Source organism: Bubalus bubalis, chromosome 5, assembly GCF_019923935.1.
Source record: "Bubalus bubalis isolate 160015118507 breed Murrah chromosome 5, NDDB_SH_1, whole genome shotgun sequence".
NCBI classification, from domain to species: domain Eukaryota; kingdom Metazoa; phylum Chordata; class Mammalia; order Artiodactyla; family Bovidae; genus Bubalus; species Bubalus bubalis.
This window is the reverse complement of record NC_059161.1, coordinates 97,455,935-97,469,731: the sequence shown is the minus strand read 5'-3', so window position 1 is coordinate 97,469,731 and position 13,797 is coordinate 97,455,935. Positions and strand designations below refer to the sequence as shown.

The following is a 13,797-nucleotide window of genomic DNA, read 5'->3' as shown; positions in this document are numbered from 1 at the left end:
CATGGTTGCTGTACGGGCACAGGTCTCTAATTCTGGCTGGGGGAACTCCCACCAGGGCGGCCCCGGCTATGAACCCTCAGGGCCGAGCCCATGCAGGACACAGAACAAAGTCAGTCCTCAGCCAACAGGAGCTATCACTGGGGCTGTAGTGTCCAGATTCCTCCAACTACAGTCTCCTCTCCCAAAGCTATTTGCCTGCCAATGATTCCCCTTTACAAATGGTGACATCGCAGAGTCAGAAAATGTGGCATTTATAGTCTTAAGAGTGAAAGCACCAGCAAAGGTCAGCAGGTCCATGTCCCACCCACACCGGGTGGTCACACCCTTCCAGAACCAGGGACTTGACTGCCTCCAGAGACATCTGTGGCTGTGGGATTGTGCTTCCTGCCATGGAGCCACACCTGCTTCCTTTCAGCTTCTTTCCACAGGCCTCAGCTCTGCCCCCTGGGGTCTCAGGCAATGAGTCTAACAATTTGTGCTGGCAGCCGTCTGGGCTGAAGAGGGACCAATCTGTGTGTCCTTGAGTCTTCTCATCAGATGGAACATCTCAGCATCCCAGTCACCTTTCCCCAGGTTCATCCATGTCACTCCCTTTTCCCATCTAACGAGGCTTCATCAGACCTAGGGTGAGGTTTCTCGCCTTCTGAGATGGCCCCCCCTCTGTGGAGTGTGTTTCTTCCACGGTCTCCCTCACCTTTTGAGACAGACCACTTTCTGTCTATGGAATGTGCAGCTCTCTAAATAAATCCACTTCTTATCTGTCACTTTGCCTCTCACTAAATTCTTTCTGCCATGAGACATAAAGAACCTGAGCTTCAGTAAGTCCTGACTCTAGAAGCTAAGGTCCTCACACATTCAGATGGAAGATGGGATGAAATCCATCCTCCTGACCTCAATCAAATAAAGCTTGGGCTCTGTCAACCTCTGCCCCCATTCTATTTTCAGTTCTCCTCTGCTCAAGTCCTTTCACGAATAGCACATACCCTTAGTTTAAAACTTCTCCAACTTTGCTCTTTGGGGAGACACAGCTTTAGCAAAAGGAGGAGAAGGGAACGGCAGAGGATGAGATGGCTGGATGGCATCACTGACTCGATGGACATGAGTTTGAGCAAGCTCCGGGAGTTGGGGATGGAGTGGGAAGCCTGGTGTGCTGCAGTCTGTGGGGTTGCAGAGTCAGACACGACTGAGCAACTGAACTGCTGAACTGCTTTGGTAAAAGATCCCATTGTTCTCCTTACTTGCTGCAAGTAATTAATCCTTCCTTCTCCACAACCCTCCTTCCCCTAAAACAATCTAGGGTGAGACTTGGGGGACAAGTAGTTTGACCAGAGCAGTCAGAGGACAGACGTGTCTACGGTGATTCCAACACAGTGAACACAAAAGAGCAGCTGACACAGACACTTGGGCGAAGAGGGTCACCAGCTCGGGGGTCCTGAAGGAGGTGACACCTGAGCTGAGGAGGGAAGGCTGTGTGCTGTGCTTAGTCGCTCAGTCATGTCTGACTCTTTGAGACCCCATGGACTGTAGCCCGCCAGGCTCCTCTGTCCCTGGGATTCTCCAGGCAAGAATACTGGAGTTGGTTGCCATTGCCTTCTCCAGGGGATCTACCTGGCCCAGGGATCGATCCCAGGTCTCCTGCATTGCAGACAGATTCTTTACCATCTTTACCAGGGAAGCCCAAAGGAGTTACCCGGGGGACAGGGGGAAGAGAGTGCTCAGGATTGCTCACATGCCTCTCTCACGGGGCACAGTCTGCATGTCCCTCACCCTCTCTTCAGCACTGGACTCCATATTCCCATGGGGCAGCTCAAACCTGTGTGGCTTCTTTGAAAGGGAGGTACCCTGTGTGCTGAGACTCAATATTTCCATGACCACCACCTTGGGAAACAGTCTCTTCTGCAGTGCAGCACCCCCTGAAAAGGGTCCTCTTTCCTTCTCCCTAGAAAACCAGTATAAGTGCTAAAGCCCTCTCGACTCTCTGTAAAATGTATACAATGGCCCCGCACAGATTTCTCATTTTTTAGGGGTTTGTTCTGAGACCACACTTTGAGATAAGCAGGAGTGGGGAGAGATAGGCCGATTAATCGCACATCCCCTGTGGTATTCAAGGCTTACCCTGTAATGACCTGGGGTTCCTGGGTCAGGCCTCCACTCTGCAAGCGGGGGAGCCCTGAGTGGGGAGAGCTAGAGGGGAAGACCAGCCCCACGGAGAAGCATGGCTAGATTACGGCTCTTGGAAACAGTGAGACTCTTGGTTTTACCACTAATTCCCTTGATCCCAGAATTTAATCCGGACTCTAAGATGTGCAAAGGTTGCAACTGCTGTGCCCTCTGAGAGCGGCCCAGGGCCTTGTGGTCACGGAGAGGTGGAGATGGGGCTCAGAGGCTGCAACAGCCCGTGAGAGAAGAGCCGGGCGCTCTCAGCTTCCTTGTGTTTCCGTCCATGGCCTCTGTTTTCTTTTTTGCAACATGGGGTGGGGGTGGGGCAGGTCCCACATAATCCATGCCTAAGGTCTGCCTTTATGTTCCCAAAGAGACAGACACACACAACACCACACAGACAGAGTGCAATTCAGAGTGCTGTGTCAAGGGCCAGGGGTTCTGGAAAAGTGCAAAGCCCCTTGTGGGAAGTGCCAGGAGGGGTGCTCCCTGCAGACAAAGCTTATCAGCAAAGGTGCCCCAGAAATGGATGTCCAGGTGGGAAAGCAAGGGAGACAGAAGCGGCTTGGGCAGAATTTTGCTTCCATCTCCGTGTACTCAAGTCTCAAAGAGGTGGAGGAAAAGGCTCGTAAAAATGGGGAAACCCCAATTGCCTGAAGCTGCCGCCATTTCCAATAATTAAAGGCAGACTTAATAGATATTAGGGCCCTCTTTCCAGCAGCTGGGTGGTCAGGTAATTTTTACTTCAATAATTAGCTGCTGTAAGTCACATAGAACTGGAGACAGATAAAGGCAGGGCCAGTCTCTCATGGAGTTAATTGTGCCCAGGGTTCTACACACCTAATCAAGCTTGCATGGCTCCCATCCCTTTCATCCAAGGCCTCAAAGGACTTTGCTTGTGGTAATTAAGTCTCCTAAATAAAGAAGGCTGAGCACTGAAGAATTGATGCTTTTGAACTGTGGTGTTGGAGAAGACTCTTGAGAGTCCCTTGGACTGCAAGGAGATCCAACCAGTCCATCCTAAAGGAAATTAGTCTTGAATATTCATTGGAAGGACTGATGCTGAAACTCCAATATTTTGGCCAGCAGATGCAAAGAACTGACTCACTTGAAAAGACCCTGATGCTGGGAAAGATTGAAGGCGGGAGGAGAAGGGGATGGCAGAGGATGAGGTGGTTGGATGGCATCACCGACTCAATGGACATGAGTTTGAGTAAATTCTGGGAGTTGGTGATGGACAGGGAGGCCTGGCGTGCTGCAGTCTGTTGGGTTGCAAAGAGTTGGACACGACTAAGTGACTGAACTGAACTGAACTGAAATGCCGTAAAGAAAGGGATTCTGCTTGGCAGTCTGAGTGAAGAAGAGGAGGCTGGGGTGGAGGTAGGGTGGTTGGGCTTGCCCCTGGCCCCCAGGCTTGGGGACAGAGGACAAGGAAGAGGCCCTGACCCTGACGCTGGGCCTTTTAAGCCTCTGACTGGTGCATTCGGCCCTGAGACAGGACGACTGCAAGCCTTATGGCATCACTGGCTACCTCCTGTGGAGCCTGGTTCAACCTGGCCCAATGTGGTCCAGATGGGCATCCAAAGCCTTCTAAGTGTTGCAAGCTGGACCGTCTCTGGGGGATGTGTTTATTAGATGCATCACATCAGGTAGGGGTAACTCAGAGACCACTCTCTATTCTCAGAGTTAGAAGGGAGCGCCAAGGATGTAGTGGGCCAGCCCATCGATGTTTGCTTCCCTCTGCATCCTCGTGGAGCCCAGCCTTTGCTTGATCTCCGATGACACTGCTTATTCCTAACATATTTCAGACCCTAAGCCTGACCTTAGTTCATTCTGGTGGTTGATGGTGAGCTGAAATTGCCTTCCTTTGGGAGACTTCCCACTGACCTTATCTCTACCTTAAAATCTCACAGAGAAGCCCTACCCCTCCGCTTCAGATCACGCTCTCTCCCCCTCAAGCTCCAGAAGAGCACAGTGGTGAAAAACACAAGCTGTATGTCAAAAGCCCAATCCCTCCCCAAAATGATACAACTGGAACTCATGGAAACTCCAGCTCATGCTCTGTGGAAGACTTGTCAAAAGGATGAAAGGACAAGCTACGGGGTGGGAGAAGATATTTGCAAACCGCATATTCAACAAAAGCCTAGCATCTAGAGCGCATAAATAACTCTCAAAACCCAGTAGTGAAAAAAAAAAAATTACCCAATTAGATAATGGCCCAAAGATGAACAGATATTTCACTGCAGAGGATATGCAGATGGCACACGAAGAGATGTTCAACATCACCGGCCAGCAGGGGAATGCAAATGAAGCCCCAGGGTCACCACACACCCACCAGAAGAGCGAAGGTGAAAAATCGTGACAACTCTGAACGCTGGCGAGGGTGCAGAGGCTCTGGATCACCCACTCATACATTTCCGGTAGGAATGCAAAACAGTAGAGCCCCTCTGGAAACCAGCTTGGCAGTTTCTTATGAAACTAAACATCCAATTACTATACAACCAAGTGGTTTCCCTCTTGGGCATTTGTCCCTCAGAAACAAAAACATATGTTTACACAAGGATCTGTACAGAGATGTTCACAGAAGCCCTACTCACAATAGTTAAAAACTGGAACCAGTCCAGATGTCCTTCCATAGGCGAATGGCCAGGTAAATGGAATGCCATGGAAATACTACTTGGTGAGAAAAAGGAATGAATTGATGATACTAATGAATCTCTAGAGAATTATGCTGAGTGAAAAAAGCCAATCACAAAGGCTACGGACTGCATGATTCCATTTATAGAACACTTTTGAAATGACAGCCTTTTAGCAAAGGAGAACAGATTAGTAGCTGCCAGAGGTTAGGGATGGGGAAGGGTGGGAAGAAGGCGGTGTGGCTAGAAGAGGGCAGGCAGAGGGGTGCTTGTGGTAACGGAAGTGCTCACTGTCTTGATTGGATGCAGATGACAAAATAGTGTAGAAGTAAACACACACACACACAAATAAGTACAAGTAAAATTGAGGAAATCTGAATAAAACGAGTGGGTTGTACCAACGTCCATACCCTGGTTGTCATATCTATTCTCTTACTGTATTTTTGGAACATGTTACTATACTACTGGGGGAACCTGGGACTAGGGGACCCTGGATATCTCTGGACTATTTCTTACAACTGCACAGAAAACTACAATTATCTTAACAAAAATTTCAATTAAAATTGGTACAGCCACTGTGGAAAACAGTATGACGATTTCTCAAGAAACTAAGAATAGGACTACCATGCTGCTGCTGCTGCTGCTAAGTCGCTTCAGTCGTGTCCGACTCTGTGAGACCCCATAGATGGCAGCCCATCAGGCTCCCCCGTCCCAGGGATTCTCCAGGCAAGAACACTGGAGTGGGTTGCCATTTCCTTCTCCAATGCATGAAAGTGAGAAGTGAAAGTGAAGTTGCTCAGTCGTGTCCGACCCTCAGCGATCCCATGGACTGCAGCCTTCTACGCTCCTCCGTCCATGGGATTTTCCAGGCAAGAGTACTGGAGTGGGGTGCCATTGACTTCTCCTAGAACTACCATATGACCTAGCAATTCCTCTCCTCTCCCCTCCCATCAATTTTATATCCAGAAAAACAAAAACACTAATTTTAAAAGATACATGCTCCCCAATGTCCGTAGCAGCGTTATTTGCAATTGTCAAGATGTGGAAGTAACCCAAATGTCCACTGACAGATGAAAAGATAAAGATGATGTAATGGAATACCACTCAGCCATAAAGAGATTGAGATCTTGCAATTTGAAACAACCTGGATGGACTTGTAGGGCATTTGCTAAGTCAAATAAGTCAGACAGAGAAAGACAAATATTGCATGGTATCACTTTATATGTGGAATTAAAAAATATAGTAAACTAGGGTATAAAACAAAAAAGAAGCAGACTCACAGACATAGAGAACAGGCTAGTAGTTAACTAGTGAGGAGAGGGAAGGGAGGAGTATCAGAGAAGGGTAAGGAATTAAGAGGTACAAACTAGCATGTATAAAATAAGCTACAAAGATATATTGTATAACACAGGAACAAGGCTAGTATTTTATAATAACTATAAATGGAGTATAACTTTTAAAATTATATTGTATACCTGTAATTTGTATAATATTGTAGATCAATATAACTTAATTTTTTTAAAAAAAGGTCAGCCTGGAAGAGAAAAAATTAAGTATTATGAGTCAGACCAACCTAGGCTTAAACCTGGGATCTACTATGTACTTACTGTACAAATTTGGATGAAGAAACTGTCTGAGCTTCACTTTCCTCACCTGTAAGATGGGAATAGTATATACTGTCTTCCAGGGTTTGAGGCTTAAATGAGGCTATCTGTGACGATGCTTAATTCTATGTATGGCACATAAATAAGGGCTCAGTAACCACCAGGAGTAAACGTTATATTATTGTTGAGGATAAGTACCTCTGTGCCTTCTCCTAATTCAATTCCCATCCGCCTTGCCTCTAGCCTGGTTGCCCTTTGAAAAGGTTCTTTTTTGGTCATTGTCACTCGGAAAACACTAGAGTTGAAAATTCAAAAGCCTGATGCTGTCTCAATATCAGAAATGGCTCTGGCATCTTATGGTTTCCAGCCATGATGCCATATTTCACATGTCGTTTTGACTAACTGCTTGCTACTTGTTTTCTGTGTGAAGTCTTGTTTACTCCAGTAAGGCAGCAAACTGCTCAGATACATATTCATCTACCAATTCTTAGGGCTTCTCTGGTGGCTCAGTGGTAAACAACATACCTGACAACGCAGAAGATGTGAGTTCTATCCCTGGGTTGGGAAGGTCCCCTGGAGAAGGAAATGGCAACCCACTCCAGTGTTCCTGCCTGGGGAATCCCATGGACAGGACAGCCTGTCGTGCTACAGTCCATGGGGTCGCAAAAGAGTCGGATGCGACTTAGCAACTAAACAGCAACAAGCAGCTCCGAAGCATCTACTAGATGCAGGTGCTAGTGCTAAGACAAAGCCCACCGGTGGGGGCGCTGTGTACCTGCTACAAAACCTGCAGGACGCCTCTGGAGCTTAGAACTGGGGGCACACTGCTCTTGTAAGGACACCCCTCTGTACCACACCCTTGAGGAGTCTCCCTGTTGACTCCAGGGTTGGCCGTGATTGTTGACCAAGGGGGCAGAGGGACATTGTCAACCAGGAACCAGAGGCATGAAAAACCGGTGAGTGTCTGGCCTTGATTTCTTTTGCTACGTTTGTTATACCATGTAACGAGGCCTGGGTTGTCCAGCTTGTTGCTAGAGACACAAGGCTGAGGCAACCAGCCCCTGGAGACTGTGCCAGAGGACTGAGCCCGGAGGGCAGCAGCCAAACCATCCAGCTCCGCCCAGCCCAAATTTCTGACCCCCAGAAGCAGGAACCAATAAGTGATCATTTTAATCCCAAACTCCTAATTAATTGAGGATTAAAACATATACTCCACTATACATAAAACAGATAACCAACAAGGACCTACTGTATGGCACAGGGGACTATACCTAATATCTTATAATAACCTATAAGGGAAGAAAATGTAAAAAAAAGAATACACACACACTCACACACACACACACACACACACAGGGCTTCCCAGGTGGTGCTAGTGGTAAAGAACCTGCCTGCCAATGAAGGAGGCATAGAAACATGGGTTCAATCCGTGAGTTGGGAAGATCCCTGGAGGAGGGCATGGCAACCCACTCCAATATTCTTGCCTGGAGAATCCCATAGACAGAGGAGCCTGGCAGGCTACAGACCATAGCGTAGCAAAGAGTTGGACATGACTGAAGCAACTTAGCATGCATATGTATTCATTATATACATATATATTTGTGAAAGTGAAAGTCACTCAGTCATGACTGACTCTTTGTAACCCCATGCACTGTACAGTCCATGGAACTCTCTGGGCCAGAATACTAGAGTGGGTAACCTTTCCCTTCTCCAGGGGATCTTCCCAACCAGGGATTGAACAAAGGTCTCCAGCATTGCAGGTGGATCCTTTACCAGCTGAGCCACAAGGGAAGCCCCTGTATACTCTCTATATATATGGCAGAATCACTTTGCTGTACATCTAAAACTAACACAAAATTGTAAATTAACTATATTTTAACAACTTTTTAAATAATCATTTTAAGCCACTGTATTTTACAGTGATATGTCACGAGGGCTACCTAATACAGGTATTATTATAATGTCTATAGTATAGATGAGGAAACTGAGGCTCATATCATTAAAGTACCTTAAAAAAATGAAGAAATGTTATGAGGACAGTAAGAATAACACCTAATGTTTAAAGAGTATACTTAAGAGTTTATACATTTTCCCACTTTTGGGGGCAATTTAATCCATCATTTTATACCTACTTTTGGGGGAATTTTTCAAAATTACATTTATATTTGAGTGGCTGCTTAATTATATGCTCTAAGCAGATGAAGATCAAGTCTATCTTGTTTAGCACCGAATCTCAAGCTTTGAGCCTTGTGAAGAGTAGGCACTTAATAAATAATGACTGGCTGGATAAATGAACAAATACCTCTGAGAGGCTATATCACGATCCTGTATTAGACAGAAAACTGATGCTCAGAGAGGTGAAGTGCTTGTTTCAGAGTCATACAGCTAGCAAGAGGCAGCGCTTAGAGCAGCCCAGGACTTTGCCTCTAAGTGCAAAGGTCTGTCTTAAATTCTCTGTGCATCTCGAGGGTGAGACAGACAAGGAAATGAATTACTACCCCATAGTTAGGGAGGAATGTTGTTGGATGAATTCCATATGTTTCAGGAATGCCAATCCCCATGCTAAGAGGATTCTGATCAAACCAAGATTCCAGCTGGACAGAATTGTGCTGCAGCGTGAACCCCAGGGCCTGGGATCAGAGGTGCCTGTTAGCACTAGTCTCACGTTTGTACCACTCAGTCCCAAATCCCCACGGGGCGTCCCAGTCAAACTTGTAACACCCAGCAGACACGGGGCCGCTGAATAGCTCTGCTCTCAGCCTTTCACAAGAGACTCCCAGATGTGAGCACTAAGCTCTGCATCCCCCCTGCTCCGGGTGCCCCTTCTCTCTTCTTGGTCTCTCCCTGCTGCTTGGTACACAAAGGTGACCTTCTCACAATGCCCGTAGCCACTCTGTCCCAGATTCTAGCTGAGAAGGCTCTGTGACCCTCACAGCCGCCACCAGGAACAGAGAACAGGGCCTCCGGGCTGCTCAGAGCTTCAGTGGGCTCAGGTGGGCTGAGCAGAGGCCCCCGTGGTGGCTGCAGCTGCCTCTGCCTTTCAGGAGGGCCCGAACCCTCTCTGTGGGGGAGCTCTGGCCCCTGGTCCCTCTGCTGGCTTATGTTACGCCTGGGTCACCGCAGCGCTGCTCCCTGGGGCCAGACCCTCACTTTGTTCTCCTGACTGTAGCCCTCAATTTGTTTTCATTAAGAAGCTCTTCCTGCCACTCCATTAATTCTGCCTTTTTTGAGGGGTTGTTAAGCTCAGTGGTTAGGGACTTCCCTGGTGGCTCAGACGGTAAAGCATCTGCCTACAATGCGGGAGACCTGGGTTCGATCCCTGGGTCAGGAAGATCCCCTGGAGAAGGAAATAGCAACCCACTCCAGTACTCTTGCCTGGAAAATCCTGTGGATGGAGGATCCTGGTAGGTTACAGTCCATGGGGTCGCAAAGAGTCGGACACTACTGAGCGATTTTTAATTTAATTAAGCTCAGTGGTTAATGGTGCCAGTCTTCAAGATTGACTCCAACCCCGGAGAGGATGCGGGGTGGGTGGGGCTCTTTACTCCGCAGGGGGGTGGGTCACGCTCTCTAGGACCCAGCCTGGCCTCTCCTAGGCAGCTCCTCAGATCTGTCCACTGTCCTTGTGCAGGCCTTTCACATCTCAGAAGTCACCAAGACCTGTAAAGCTGTGACAGGGAGAGTGTCGGTCATCACCGTCTCCAGCTTACAGAGGAGGACATTCTTTGGAAGCAGTGCAGAGCCATTAAGAGCATGGACCCTGCAGTCAGATGGCTAGGGTTCAAATCCCAGCTCTGTCACTCCCCAGCTATGGAAGCGGGGCACATTATTTAACCCCTCCATGCCTGACAGCTAAAGCGGAGAGGATAACTGTACCTGTAGGATCGGGTTGTTGGGAGGACTGAGTTAACATATGCAAAGGGCTAAGAACACACTTAGCCCTTGGCTGCCGTGGTGGCGACCACTACTATTGATGCTTCTGCTATTATAAACAACCAAATTCTGTAAAGCAGCTATCTTTCAATAAAATAATAAATTAAAAAAAGAACAAGAGTAACCATCAAAAAAGAAAAAGGTATTGCATTCTGGCCTGAAGTTTTAGATTTCTCCACCCCAGCCACACTATTGCATCAGGATACCGATATCTCCGTTTATCATTATTTATCCCCTCACCTACTCACTGAGGAAATAGTTACTAGAAATGTACTACTGTGTGCCCAGAGCTGTGCTGAGATGCAAGGCCCGCTGTCCCGGAAAGATAGGAAGGGTATCCATTCTGAACAATGTTCCAGTTTGGACCTCAGCCCTGCATTTACGAGGGATGGGCCACAGGCAGGTCATCCTTGGCCGTTCTTTCCTCTTCTGTAAGATGGGGCGTTATCTGTAGAGCTGCCACCCTGCCTTTTCTGAGGACCCACAGGCTCATCTGGGGGCCTGGAGAAGGGGTGTGTTCTGGAACCTTTCCAGAGCAGAGCCCCAGCCCTCCTCCGGCTCTGCAAAGCCAAGAGGGGAGGAGAGCGGTCTCTAAAGCAGCGGCCTTGGGAAACCTGAACCCCCTTCAGAGAGAGGGCTTTGCTTGGCTCCGACTCTGTACTCACCCTGAGGAAGCATCACAAAGCGGGGACCAGCCCCCAGGAGGGCCAGGCCCCACTGAGAGGCCAGATGGCTGGAAACCGGCCCCTTGGCCTTAACCCTCTTGACTTGCGTGCCCTTCGGCCTGATGCCAGAAGAAGGAGCCTGTTCCCTTTCCCTTCTTCGCCTGAGTGCAAGAGAAGGGTGTTTAAATCAGAGCCTTGAACCGAGAAGCAAATGGGAAAGGCTTGTGGAATGATGTTGAACACCATCTAGAGAAAGTCTGGGCTTATAATTTATAGTCTCTGACAAGCAATTGGATTGACCTTCCCAGAGGGAGAGGCCCTGGGGTCACAGAGAGAAAACAGAATGCCAGAGCATTTCCTAACTGGCCCTTCAGAGTCTACACAGCCCTGACAATCAGATGCCCTTCACTCACCCTCTGCTGCCCTGAGAAGCAGGTTTTACATCCTCATTTCAGCAGGGAAATGTGGCAGGCAGGCAGGAATGTGGGGTTCTGACTCAGAACCCCACTCTGCGATCTGGCTTTGTGATCCTAAGTAAATGTCAGTAATACATAAAGGGTGAATACAAACAGTGGCCCTCATCTACTGGGCACCCAGGATGCACCTGGGGATCCTTGCTTGCCAAAGTGTTGCCATTTCATATGAACTGAGGTTCAGAGGGGGCGTGGATTTGCCCTAAGTCACACAGCTCTTTTTTTTTTTTTTTTTTTTTTTTTTTTTTTTTATTTTAAGGTTGAGATTTGGGAGCCCACATGAGGAGGTTCAATTTCTGGACCATATCATGAAGATGATGGCTACAGTTATATCCAGACACTGGAGTGTCACAGGGGCAGCTGGATGTAGCTCTCGACAAATATTTGTTCCCATTATTGAGAGAATCAAGGCTCCCCAGAGGTGAAGGGTTGTATTCAAGGTCGCCCAGCCGGCAAGGAGCAGCGCTGGGGCTCGATCTCCTTGTTCTGCCGTCCCTGGTCCCTTCCAAGAGGCTGCAGCTGCCATCTGGAACACCCGCCGGCACAGCACAAGTTACAAATCTCTAGAAGCAATCAGACTGATGATATTTAAATACTCGGCTATTTGAAAAATATAACAACAAGCAGTTGAGAATAAATGCCAAACCTCTAACTGGTTAGGAACACCACCCGGGGGCACAGAGATTTGTCGGCGTGACTGATGCATCCCACTTAAATGCAACATACAGACACTTGCGCACAAGAAAGGCAGGCTGTGGGCCACGACAGCGGGGCACGCAGGAGGGCTGCCTGGGTTAGAAGGCGCCGCTTGCACCCGAACCCACTCGTTCTCCACTGCATCCCTCCACTGGAGGACCTGTTACTTCTGTTTGATTGATGAGAAGCCAAGGCCCAGAGAAGCTTGTGACTTATCCAGGGTTGCACAGTGAGCGAGTGCCTGCATGGGATTTTAACCCAGAACTGTCTTACTCTACAATCTCAGCTCTATTCTCTGCACCTCTCTGCTGCCCACACTATCTTTGCTGCCTGGAAGGGACAGGGTTACGTGTCTGGGGCCCTGAGAATTTAAGCCTGTTCATTGGGACTTGCTGGGTCACCTGTCCACCTCTGCCCATCACTCTTCTCTGAGTGCCTCGTCTGACCAGGTCCCTGTGCCAGGCATAAGGATTCTGAGGTGGTCTTCTTGAATGGCCCTTTCCTGCAGGTCTATACTGTCCGATAGGGGAAACCAAGCCAGAAACAGATAACCTCCATCCATAATCTTTCTGAAGGGCCGCCTCACCCAGCCTGAGGGCAGGGGAGGTGTTGGGCTGGCTTCATGGGGGCACCTGATGCTTTCCAGAGTCTGATGATGCAGCAGGAATCTGCCAGCCACCAGGAAAGGAAAGAAAGGGGAAGGAGTGAGGTGTGAGGTCCAGGGTCCCTCACACCAACCAGGGCACTTAATTATTTTTTATCTGACATACATATTGGGGCTCCACTTAGGGTTTCATTTAAGCAATCAGATCCTTGGCCAGAAACAAGGTAGAAAACCGCTGTCTTAAGACACATTCCCAATCTGTTGGCCTGAAGGAGTGTTTTATATAATATTGGCTTATTGGCCTAGGATAACTTGAGTCATCTATTCTTTCTGTCTTCTCACGTAAAAGCTCTATCATAAATGGCTAATCTACTCCTTTACATTATCTGATATGAGCCAGACACCATCCTAGGTGTTATAGATATAGAAAAAAGATAAATCTCTCACCCTGTCTGCATACTTCTACCTTGCTGAAGCCTCCTCATTGCTTTTGGAGTGATTTTTCTAAGAAGCAAATCAGACGACAGTCATGTTGCTGCTCAAAATGTTCAGTGTCTCTCTATTGCCTAAAGCATTACTGCTCAAAGTAGCTCGAGCCAGAGTAGTGGCATCGGCATGATCTGGAGTTTGCTAGAATTCAGAATCGCAGGCTCCACCTCAGACCCGTTCAATGAGAACCTGCAGTTAGGTCCCCAGGTGATTCCTATGATATTGGGATCTGAGAAGCACAGGAGTGTAAGATGTCAGCACCGCCCCTCACATCCTGATACCTGCTGGTACCTGTGTCATCTCCACCCCATTTTCTCAAAAACACTGGACTCAATGCCAGTCTTCCCTGCCCACCCATCCCCTCCCACTTCCAAGCCTTCGTACACATGGCACACATGGGGCTTTCTATCCAGGCTACCCTTCCCCTGCTGGCTGCCAGCTGCAATGCCCTCCTTTCATGGAAGCCAGACTTAAAGCTTCCCGGAGCATCCTCAGATCGCTTCTCCTCTCTTACCTGCAGCCTGACTCTCCTACTTG

General features: G+C 48.3%; 1 protein-coding gene across 9 annotated transcripts in view; it reads right to left on the bottom strand.

Annotated features, from left to right (window-relative positions):
* The window catches only part of TENM4 (teneurin transmembrane protein 4), a 1,425,092-nt gene that overhangs the window by 450,807 nt on the left and 960,488 nt on the right, over positions 1–13,797 (bottom strand). The window contains exon 3 of one of the 9 annotated variants that reach the window (XM_045165967.1): positions 6,272–6,330. The exons of the other annotated variants lie outside the window; for them this stretch is intronic. The gene's annotated coding sequence lies outside the window, so the exon portion shown is untranslated. The remainder of the gene's footprint in view (positions 1–6,271; positions 6,331–13,797) is intronic. 9 annotated transcript variants of the gene reach the window in all.